Source organism: Hyla sarda, chromosome 4, assembly GCF_029499605.1.
Source record: "Hyla sarda isolate aHylSar1 chromosome 4, aHylSar1.hap1, whole genome shotgun sequence".
Lineage (NCBI taxonomy): Eukaryota > Metazoa > Chordata > Amphibia > Anura > Hylidae > Hyla > Hyla sarda.
Window position 1 is genome coordinate 393,228,505 of NC_079192.1, and position 12,457 is coordinate 393,240,961.

Sequence of the window (12,457 nt, forward strand, 5' to 3'; positions counted from 1 at the left end):
ATGGCATGTGCATTCATTCCTTATTACTGGGAAGGGTTAACAACAAACCAGTCCACCTTGGTGCTATATATAGGGCTAAGGGGTTGGTGCATCATGATAACCATGATTACTCAAAGTGTCCCTGTCCTAAGAAACAAGTTTTGACATGTCACGAGTTTTGACCGGTCTGGGTCCAAGTGTTCAGACCCCACTGATCTCTTAGACGAGCAGGGAAGAGAGTGGTTATTGGCTTGACTCCCTGGCTTGTCGTCTTGTCTTTCTTGCCCCATGAGACTATCTCTGTAGACTCATAATGGAGCTTGTGTAGTCAGACAGAGATTGCGGAGAGAAAGGTAGTAATATGCACTTCTTTTTGGCTCATTTTAGAGATTGGGTTCCAATTCTACCAATGTTCTGCCACTCTCTTTACTATCTGAAACGGGCATGTGACTGCTGCAGCCAGTCACTAGCTAAAATAGTAACCCCTCCCACACTTTCACTTGTAGGACCACATTTAAAATGGACAGAATGGTGTAAAATAATATATTTTTTAAAAGTCATACTCTCCTTACTAACCCAGTTCCAATGCTTTCCATGTCCCACTGTCCTCTGTACTGATGCTTCTTGACACAGACATGTGACTGCTGCAGCCAATCACTAGCTGAAATGGTAACTTTCTACAGCCTGTAATTGGCTGCAGACAGAGAGTACAGGTCCTCGTCGGCCAGTCGGGAAGAACCAGGAAGTAAACAGAGTGGCAGGACCTGGGAGGCATCGGGAATGGGGGGGGGGGGGGGGGGGGGTATCTATAAGGTGAGTATTGTCTTTGTTTTTTTTTTGTTTTTTGCTATACTACACCATTTAGACCTATTTTTCTTTGTGTATGTTTTTTTAATGGAAGTGGCCAGACAACCCATTTAACTCACATGCCAGTCATGAGATACTGAAGAGTTAGGGTATGTTCACACAACAGATTTTTCCCATCAAGAAAATTTTTCTTGGAATCCACAAGAGATTTGAGGCATACTCTATTGTAGATATGCAGCTTATATGCTGTGGATTTGGACACCACTTTGGACACAAATTAGCCCCATTCAAAGGGCCTAACCTGTGTCCAGGGTCCCAAATCTGCGCAGAATCATGGTCAAAGAAGTGACATATCTCTTCATTTTCTCATTTGCCACCATGGTAGAAACACCCTTGGGGGGGGGGGGGGGGTACCATAGGAAAATGTATGTCAAGTACCTTTTGTTGCTGAATGAGATGGGTGTGGTGGTATCAATCATCACCAGCAGGGGGCTCTCTTACCCAGGCACAGACTCCTGATGGCCTCATGTTTGTCGAGAGGAAGGGGTTTGTGATTTTATAATGATAACATTAGGAACCGTACAAGATGCACGTCAGATAAATAGACCCCTAGCTACGAGAAGTCATCCGATAACTGGATACTGGGCTCTGTTCTCTGTCAGGGGAATCGTGTTTTTTCTTTTATTGTTCAGAACTATAAAAGTCCCATGAACTGTGTCGTAATGTGTACTGTAATACAATCAGAAACAGCTGCGTACTGTATCTTCACATTGGGCCAAACACTAGATACGGGATAGCTAAAAGTAAATAAGTACAAGCTGGAAAAATTCAAAATAGCTGCAAATGAATATTTTGTATCCACCGAGTATCAAACAGGACACAAGCCAACATGAAAGCTGTGACACTACGCACAACACCACCGCAATGGCCTTTGTCATCATTGTGGTCTGTATACACAGCTGATACCATTTAGGTTCAAAGCAGACCCCAAAGCAAGGGCCCCATCTGGTCGCATTATCCGAGTCACAGGAATATAGTGGGAACCCTAGTGTCAACACCCTTTGGTCTCTTGGTATACAGTTAGCGTGTACATCCAAAAGACCCACCCACGAGGAAGACCTGCCATATTTGTTGTATTCTATATTTGGGCCCACCAGATAAAAATGTTAAAGGGGTACTCCGCTGCTCACTGTTTGGAACAAACTGTTCCGAATGCTGGAGCTGGCACCGGGAGGTCGTGACGTCATAGCCCTGCCCTTTCATGATGTCACGCCCCGCTTCCTCAATGCAAATCTATGGGAGGGGCCGTGACGGCCTTCATGAGGGGGTGGGGCTATGATGTCACGAACTCCCGTCTCCAGCTCCAGCATACTCCAACGAACTCCTTTAAGGTTTGTCCTAAAGCCATAGCAAATAAGAGAATACTTGCCAACATGTTACAAGCCAAAGTCAAGAAAATTTAGCCCTTCTTCAGGATGAACAAAAAATTTCCCCAAAACACCCACTTTGGGGTAGTCTTGATATAAATCCAACCCCCTTTTGTGAGCTCCTTGTCATACCAAACTCAGCACTGTAAATATGGAAGAAACAAAAGCATGTGAACTTTTACCACCATAAACACTTTTCACCTATCCACGATGTGAAGAATGCAATTCCCAATAGGAATCCGAATGAAGCGGCAAACTCAACCACCGCTCCATCAATTGTCTATGGGAGAATAGAAGATAACCGGGCGCTGAACTCAACTAGCTTTGACACTCCCAAAGACAATTAATCTCCTGTGGATAGGCGTTAAGGGGGAGATTTATCAAAACCCGTCCAGAGGAAAAGTTGCCCAGTTGCCCATAGCAACCAATCAGATTGCTTCTTTCATTTTGCAGAGGCCTTGTTAAAAATGAAAGAAGCGATCTGATTGGTTGCTATGGGCAACTGGGCAATTTTTCCTCTGGACGGATTTTGATAAATCTCCCCTAAGTGTCTATGGTGGTCATGGTAAGAAGTTTTTAAATCTCCTCAAGTAATAGCATATAACTAGGAAATACTACCACTATACGATTGTTAGGGGACCTGCACCGATCATGACTCAGAGGTGCACCTTCTTCAGCCCTCAAAGTCGAATCCTAACTGACGATAAAGAAGTCGTACACCTCAACACTCTCTGGAATACTTGATCGGTAGGTCAAACCCCTAATGGATCATAGATGGCCTACCCTTAAGACATCTCATCAATGTGAAAGTTAGGAAGAATCACTGTGTTGTGGGTTTATCCTGCTGACTACTCCATTTGTTGTAATCCTGCCGACCACTAGTGTTGAGCGGCATAGGCCATATTCGAATTCGTGATATTTCGCGAATATATGGACGAATATTCGTCATATATCCGCTAAATTCGCATATTCGTAATAATCGCGGTTAATTTTCGCATATGCGAAGATTAGCATATACCAAAATTTACATAAGCGTAAATTCGCAAATGCGAACATTAGCATATGCGATAATTCGCACGCCAGTCTCACACAGTAGTAAAGAAGCCTTCTTTACATTACACAGAGAGGGATGATCACTGGGTTGTTTACTGTGAAAAAAAAATACGAATATTTGTAATTACGAATATATAGTGCTATATTCGCGAATATTCGCGATGTCGCGAATACAATTTGCATTGTGAATATTCGCAAGCAACACTAGTGTTGAGCGGCATAGGCCATATTCGAATTCACGATATTTCGCGAATATATGGACGAATATTCGTCATATATTCGCTAAATTCGCATATTAGCGGTTTATTTTCGCATATACGAAAATTAGCATATGTGAATTATCATAAACCAAAATTAACATAGGCGAAAATTCGCAAATGCGAAATTTCGCACGCCAGTCTCACACAGTAGTATTGGAGCCTTCTTTACATCACACAAGCTGGAAGCAGAGAGGGATGATCACTGGGATGTTTACTGTGAAAAAAAAAATTACAAAAAAAACCCCCGAATATTCGTAATTACGAATATATAATGCTATATTCCCGAATATTCGCGAATTCACGAATATGCGATATGCGCAAATAAAATTTGCATTGCGAATATTCGCAAGCAACACTACCGACCACGCCAACAATTGTTGCTCATGCTGTAAACCATAAGCTACTTCTTTCTTCTTCCAGTGATGGAGACTGACACTTAGCTAGGGAATATGTACTAAATGAGAATTATGGGAGCAAAAGCACAAATAGACCTCGTTGTTCATGTCCATTGTCCACTCTCTAAATTATATAATTATTTTAAAGGGGTACTGCGGTGGAAAACTTTTTTTTATTTAAATCAATTGGTGCCAGAAAGTTAAACAGATTTGTAAATTACTTCTATAAAAAAAAATATTAATCCTTCCAGTATTCATTAGCTGCTGAATACTACAGAGGAAATTGTTTTCTTTTTTGGAACACAGAGCTCTCTGCTGACATCACGAGCACAGTGCTCTCTGCTGACATCTCTGCCCATTTTAAGAACAGTCCAGAGTAGGAGAAAATCCCCATAGCAAACATATGCTGCTCTGGACAGTTCCTAAAATGGACAGAGATGTCAGCAGAGAGCACTGTGCTCGTGATGTCAGCAGAGAGCACTGTGATCATGATGTAAGCAGAGAGCACTGCGTTCCAAAAAGAAAATAATTTCCTCTGTAGTAATCAGCAGCTAATAAGGACCAGAAGGATTAAGATTTTTAAATAGAAGTAATTTACAAATCTGTTTAACTTTCTGGCATCAGTTGATTTAAAAAAAAAAAGTTTTCCACCGGAGTACCCCTTTAAGGGGAAGCTCACTGCATATGCAGCTACCCTTGAAATCAATAAAAGCAATGTTGCCCCAGAAGTCTTTGAGAGTCCATAGGATCTCAACTAATATGGAAAGTATGGTTATTATTAAAATTTAATTGACACCGAGAATCTGATTTAATTCTTTAAAAAAAAATCCCTTTTTGTGACAATAATTCACCCTTTTACCTAAAAAGTGTTCTAAAGGACACGGCCCTCCTCGGGAAGCACAGAATATTTTGGCCCCTGTTATTGTAAGCCATACAAGAGCCTGAGATGGAGACAAAATAAAGCCTCCATTCATGGCATACTTTGTGGTGACAGCTCGCTGAGATATCGAACTTCTATTCAAATAGTTCCACGAAATTCACAGAATATCCACAAAATTGCCTAAAAGGGAAATGTATATTTATTTTAACTTGATCCAGATTTGCCAACTCGTGTGTGAGTTTAAGGACACACTCCCGCAAACATGGGAGCATGTTCCTTTAGTCTGGCATCCAATGGTCTAGAAAATAAAGTGAAAGAAAAAAAAAATGGAAGTACAAATCTCTCCTTCTTACTATAACACTAACAGGAAGTTATCATTGTCTGCCATGTTACAGATGTTCGGGACCACCGCGGTGAAATTGCGGCCTCCCGAACAGCTTACAGGACACTGGGAGGGACCTTACCTGCCTCCTCGATGTCTGCTCCGTGCCGGGATCCCCTGCATGGCTGGCGCTCTCCTTCGTCGTCAACACGTCGTCATGCACGCCGCCCCGTCATCCAATAGAAGCGACATGCGTATCGGCATGCGTAGCGACGTGATGGCGGCGGCGGAGAACGAGGATACTGGGCAGCAGAGACGTTCCGGAGCGACGGGGACACCCCGGGAAGCGGCGACAGCGATGGAGGGCGACATCCAGGGCAGCGGTGACGAGCGGTGACGGGTCCAGAGTGGCGGGGACACGTGAGTATTACCTCCTATACCAGTGGTCTTCAACCTGACGACCTCCAGATGTTGCAAAACTACAACTCCCGGCATGCCCGGACAGCCAACGGCTGTCCGGGCATGCTGGGAGTTGTAGTTTTGCAACATCTGGAGGTCCGCAGGTTGAAGATCACTGTCCTATACTTTACATTGTATTTGGTTCAGAATCTTTTTTTTCTAGATTTTCATCCTTTATATGACGAAAAATACAGTAAGTGCCCATGCTGCTATAATCACAGGTCTTTATTAGTTTACACATTCCCTCTACAGATATTCTGACAACATGGGTAAGATAGTGTACAACCATTGGCAATTTTTATATATTTTTTACTTTATAGCAAATACACAAATCATAGATTTGACTCAAAACTATTTTGCTTAAAGGGGTACTCTGACCCAAATACATCTTACCCCCTATCCAAAGGATAGGGCATAAGATGTATGATAGCGGGGATCCCGCAATCTGTCATTCCGCACCCACCTTTGTGAGCTCTCCGCTGCGCTGGAGGCTCCGAGTGTGAAGCATGACGACCACGGGGCTGGAGTAACGTGACATCACGACTCCGCCCCGTGTGATCTCACACCCTCAATGCAAGAAATCAACTGGTGACAGAATATTAAACAGATTTGTAAATTACTTCTATTTAAAAATCTTAATCCTTCCAGTACTTATCAGCTGCTGTATGCTCCAAAGGAAGTTCTTTTCTTTTTGAGTTTCCTTTCTGTCTGACCACAATGCTCTCTGCTGACACCTCTGTCCATTTTAGGAACTGTCCAGAGCAAGAGCAAATCCCCATAGCAAACCTCACCGTCTCTGAACAATTCCTAAAATAGACAGGGGTGTCAGCAGAGAGCACTGTGGTCAGACAGAAAGGAAATTCAAAAAGAAAAGAACTTCCTGTGGAGCCTATAGCAGCTGATAAGTACTGGAAGGGTTAAGATTTTTAAATAGAAATCAATTACAAATCTGTTTAAAGGGGTTATCCAGGAAATAACTTTTTTATATATATACATATCAACTGGCTCCAGAAAGTTCAACAGATTTGTAAGTTACTTCTATTAAAAATTCTTAATCCTTTCAGTACTTATGAGCTGCTGAAGTTGAGTTGTGATTTTCTGTCTAAGTGCTCTCTGATGACATGTGTCTCAGGAACCGCCCAGTTTAGAAGCAAATCCCCATAGCAAACCTCTTCTACTCCTGTGCAGTTCCCGAGACAAGCAGACATGTCAGCAGAGAGCACTGTTGTCAGACAGAAAAGAACAACTCAACTTCAGCAGCTAATAATTATTGGAAGGATTAAGATTTTTAATAGAAGTTATTTAAAAATCTGTTTCAATTTCTGGAGCCAGTTGATATATAAGAAAAAAAAAAAAAAAGTTTTTTCCTGGAATAACCCTTTAACTTTCTGGCACCAGTTGATAAAATTTTTTTTTTACCCCAGTGGAGTACCTCTTTAATAGTTGAATTTTCTGGCTTCATTAAAATGTCCCTCAAACAAACCTAACTGAGATTAAAGTATATATTACAAAGCAAAGCAATAATATGTTGAATGAATTGTGATTCCATAATGTTTTCAAAGAGTTGCCATTATTTTAGCTACATTTCCATTTCTTACAGCAGGGAGAAAGTAAAGGGTTACGGAAATGCAAGCCTCTTCAGACAGCTTGGGTAAAAAAGTCTACAACCATTGGCAAAACAATAGGATCATGACATTTAGAGGATGTACCCACTTATTTTTAGTTTATAAAAAAATTCACAAACCACAGATATGACTTAAAACTATTTTGTTTAAAGCTGATTTTCTGGTTTGATAAAATGTCCCTCAAACAAGCATAGCTGAAATTTGAGTATATATTACAAAGTAATACAATGGCCCTCATTTACTATTGCAAACCCGACGTGTTTTGTCGGGTTGTGTGCCAGATTCTGTCGCATTGCGCCGGAAAATCTGTCTGTGCCAGATTTTGCCCCAGAATTTGCACCAGGATTGAAATAACCCCGACTAACTCTCCACTTTGCTAAGAAAACCCGAAAAAGTGGTGTGACTGCAGGGGAAAGGGGGCGTGGTCTCCGAAAAGGGGCATTTTCACAAAAAAATAACACATTTACTAAGGTTTCCACAGAAAATGTGGTGGATTTGAGCTGAGGAAAACCTGACAGATCAGAGTAAAAAAGCAAAGTGTAGGGAAAGTGGAGAATGTAGGGAAACCTTAGTAAATACCGTGGAAAATAAATTGTAGGGAATTAAAGCCCACAAAGAAACCTACACTCCACTCTTAGTAAATAAGGGTCAATATGTGAATGTTTTCAAGGTGTTGAAGTTATTTTAGCCACCTTTTTACTTCTCTATTTCTCACAGCAGGGAGAAAGTAAAGGACTACAGAAAATTCAGGTCTTCTCATACAGCTTGGGTAAGACAGTCTACAACAACTGGCAAAAACTATGGAATCTTTACATTTAGAGGATGCACCCACATTTTCTTTTAGTTCATAGAAAATACACAAACCACAGATAGGACTCAAAACTATTTTGTGTAATAGCTGAATTTTCTGGCTTCATGAAACGTCCCTCATACAAGCATAACTTAGATTTTGGTATATATTACAAAGTAAAACAATATGTTAAAGGAATTGTGATTCCATTCTGTTTCCAAGGGGTTGCAGTTCTTTTAGCTACATTTCCATTTCTTTATTTATCACAGCAGGGAGAAAGTAAAGGTCTACAGAAATGCAAGCCACTTCAGACAGCATGGTTAAGACAGTCTACAACCACTGGCAAGATGAAAGATGTACTCAAATTTTTATCTTTTACATTAGAGTAATAGACCAATTAAATTTTGCCTTCTCTATTTCTCACAGCAGGGAGAAAGTAAAGGACTGAAAAAAGTCAAGCCTTGTCCTACTTTGCCCAAATGAATGGCACATATATCCTAACAATGAATGTAGCTGATAAACTTTCAGTTACACCCAAAAAGATACCCCATGGTTATATCAGTTTTAGGGTAAGATGATGTCCTCTATATTGTTACTTGTTATGCTTTTAGGCGACCCCCCCAGCTTTTCGAAAAGTCAGAACAGCAAAAGTTCAGAGGAAACAGAGGATATATCCAAGCCAAGTATGTAAAGTAGATATTGAGACATTTAGGAAATTTTGCTCCACTAACTTTGATAGAAAAGAATTACGACTTAGTAGTTCTTTCCTATCAGTCAATTATATAGAAAGCTGATTGACAACCAATATGGTGGCCTACGGCCACCATATTGGTTGTCACTTAGCTTTCTATATAAATTAATTGATAGGAAAGAACTAATCAAGGGTCTATAGGTACTGGTGAATTGTTAATACTCCTCTCGTAAAGCATAGTCACATGACCTCCATCCCCAGTATTAGACCGGATAACACGTTTGAGGAGATAATCTTGCAGTCCCATGCGAGTTACATAATACTCTTGTAATAAACAAACTAAACAGGGAAGATAAGTGTTAAGAAAATCAACATTTTCCTGTCTCCTTTATCACTAGCCGGTTGTAAGAGAAGGAAGCCATGTCTACCCAAGGGTTTTGTCTGGGAATTCGCTCTAGCGCTGGTCTCCAGCCAGGTTATAATATGTCTAAAGACAGCATGCTGATTTCACAGGAGCAAAAAGTTCTTCAAAAGGAGGGAAAAATAATATGCCAAAAAAAAAAAAAAGAGACAGAAGAAATAAATAAAATAAAAAATCCACACTGATAGCTCCCGGAGATTGAATGCTATTGGAAAGTTCAGGCACATTTTATAGGAATGTCACAAGGTAGTGGAAACCTGGCACCAAATACAAAGTATATCAGGTAATAAGGCCTGCAAAATCTGTATGTGCCTTAGACTATAATAAAGTAAAGTAGTGAGTGGTGGGGCCATAAGTGAGGACCACCATCATACAGGCCAGGTGTATCTGAGCTACAGAACATAGCTTAACATGTAGATGCACTCTGAGCTGATCATTGAATGGGGGAAATAAATAAAAATTCTGCATCTATTTTGCCCATTTTGGGCAGAATTGGCAAGCTACACATGTTCTATCTATCTATCTATCTCATATCTATCTAATATCTATCCATCTAATATCTATCTATATCATATCTATCTATCTCATATCTATCTATCTATCTATCTATCTATCTATCTACAGTGGGGCAAAAAAGTATTTAGTCAGCCACCAATTGTGCAAGTTCTCCCTTTTAAAAAGATGAGAGGCCTGTAATGTTCATCATAGGTATACCTCAACTATGAGATGCATAATGGGGAGAAAGAATACAGGAAATCACATTGTAGTATTTCTAATTAATTAATTGATAAATTCCTTGTTAAATTAAGTATTTTGTCACCTACAAACAAGCAAGATTTCTGGCTCTCACAGACCTGTAACTTCTACTTTAAGAGTCTCCTCTGTTCTCCACTCGTTAGCTGTATTAATGGCTCCTGTTTGAACTTGTTATCAGTATAAAAGACACCTGTCCACAACCTCAAACAGTCACACTCCAAACACTATGGCCAAGACCAAAGAGCTGTCAAGCAAAATTGTAGACCTGCACCAGGCTGGGAAGACTGAATCTGCAATAGGCAAGCAGCTTGGTGTGAAGAAATCAACTGTGGGAGCAATTATTAGAAAATGGAAGACATACAAGACCACTGATAATCTCCCTTGATCTGGAGCTCAATGCAAGATCTCACCCCGTGGTGTCAAAATTATCAGAAGAACGGTGAGCAAAAATCCCAGAACCACACGGGGGGACTGAGTGAATGACCTGCAGAGAGCTGGGACCAAAGTAACAAAGGCTACTATCAGTAACAGGCTACGCTGCCAGGGACTCAAGTCATGCAGTGCCTGACGTGTCCCCCTGCTTAAGCCAGTACATGTCTGGGCCCATCTGAAGTTTTTTAGAGAGCATTTGGATGATCCTGAAGAGGATTGGGAGAATGTCATATGGTCAGATGAAACCAAAGTAGAACTTTTTGGTAAAAACTCAACTCCGTGTTTGGAGGAGAAAGAATGCTGAGTTGCATCCAAAGAACACCATACCTACTGTGAAGCATGGGGGTGGAAACATGGGGGCTGTTTTTCAGCAAAGGAACCAGGACGACTGATTCATGTAAAGGAAAGAATGAATGGCGCCATGTATAGTGAGATTTTGAGTGAAAACCTCATTCCATCAGCAAGGGCATTGAAGATGAAACATGGCTGGGTCTTTCAGTATGACAATGATCCCAAACACACCACCCGGGCAAGGAAGAAGGGGCTTCATAAGAAGCATTTCAAGGTCCTGGAGTGGCCTAGACAGTCTCCAGATCTCAACCACATAGAAAACTTTTGGAGGGAGTTGAAAGTTCATTTTGCCCAGCGACAGCCCCAAAACATCACTGCTCTAGAGGAGATCTGCATGGAGGAATGGGCAAAAATAACAGCAACAGTGTGTGAAAACCTTGTGAAGACTTACAGAAAACGTTTGACCTCTGTCATTGTCAACAACGGGTATATAACAAAGCATTGAGATAAACTTTTGCTATTGACCAAATAGTTATTTCCCACCATAATTTGCAAATAAATTCTTTAAAGATCAGACAATGTGATTTTATGGATTTTTTTTTTCTCATTCGGTCTCTCATAGTCGAGATATATCTATGATGAAAATTACAGGTCTCTCATCTTTTTAAGTGGGAGAACTTTCACAATTGGATGCTGACTAAATACTTTTTTGCCCCACTGTATATCCTATCTATCTATCTATCTATCTATCTATCTATCTATTCCTTAGGAGTCCAGGTCCAGAAATAGCAGTCACACTGAAGTCCCAATGTCTAAGTGGGTTCAAAGTCACCCCTACCACATAAGAACCACCCAGTTCCCCAGAGTTTGGAAGTTTTCCTTACTAGGGGTATAGAGATAGATGAGTCATGATGTAATGGTAGCAGTCCTACCCAAACTTGGGGTCTTAGAGGGTCCAAAGTTGCTAATACTTCATAAGAATAATCCAGTATTATTTATTGGGCAGATCTCATCTAACAACTACATGTTATCCTTACTCCGGGGTGTAGCTATAGGAGGTGCAGAGGTAGTATTTGCATATTCAACCTGGAACCTTAGGGGCACATAGGAAGAAATCATGGGCAGGGGTCCTTCTTCAAGATTTAACAAAGGGGTCTCAAAGCTTCAAGTTATGTATCCACATGGATTTCCTTCTAATTCCAGATACCTTGATAGGTTAATAAGTTCATAAGAAATCGCCTCCTGTATATGTCTATTGTGACTAATACGAAGAATAGATTTAGCATACCGCTCCCCAGTATAAGTTGCCATGTATGGGACATAATAGAATGGCCACGCACACTTTCCCTTCTCATCCTTCAAAAAAATCTTAAAAGGTGTACTCCGCCCCTAGGCATCTTCGGGATCTCCCGATCTCTCTCGCGATCTCCCTGCTGCACCCGGCGTTCTTTTAGAGCGTTGGGTGCCGCTTCGGCTTGTGACGTCATGGCCGCGCCTCTCTCGTCACGGCCAAGCCCCCTCAATGCGAGTCTATGGGAGGGAGCGTGGCGGCAGTCACGCCCCCTCCCATAGACTTCCATTGAGGGGGCATAGCCGTGACATCACAAGCCTCCGCCCCACATCGCCAGTCATCCGGCACAGAGCGAAGTTCGCTCCTTGCACTGGATGTATGGGGTGCCACAGCCGAGATCATGGGGGTCCCCAGCAGCGGGACCCCCGCGATCAGACATCGTATCCCCTATCCTTTGGATGAGATGTCTAGGGGTGGAGTACCCCTTTAAATTTTACAACTCCCTTTAAAAAAAAAAATAATTTTACATTAGCTGAGAAGCTAAGATTCCTGTAACTGCAAACCTGCGGTATTTTTTT

At 41.3% G+C, this 12,457-nt stretch overlaps 1 protein-coding gene and 1 long non-coding RNA gene across 10 annotated transcripts in view; one reads left to right on the forward strand and one right to left on the reverse strand.

Annotated features, from left to right (window-relative positions):
- Positions 1-12,457, reverse strand: part of CALD1 (caldesmon 1) — a 189,771-nt gene that overhangs the window by 78,384 nt on the left and 98,930 nt on the right. The window lies entirely within an intron of this gene.
- Positions 2,718-12,457, forward strand: part of LOC130267412 (uncharacterized) — a 32,200-nt gene continuing 22,460 nt past the window's right edge. Inside the window, exons 1-4 of one of the 3 annotated variants that reach the window (XR_008843177.1) lie at positions 2,720-2,778; positions 7,183-7,233; positions 7,925-7,976; positions 8,267-8,566. This is a non-coding gene — a long non-coding RNA (uncharacterized LOC130267412). The other 2 variants (XR_008843178.1, XR_008843179.1) reach the window with 2 other exon arrangements.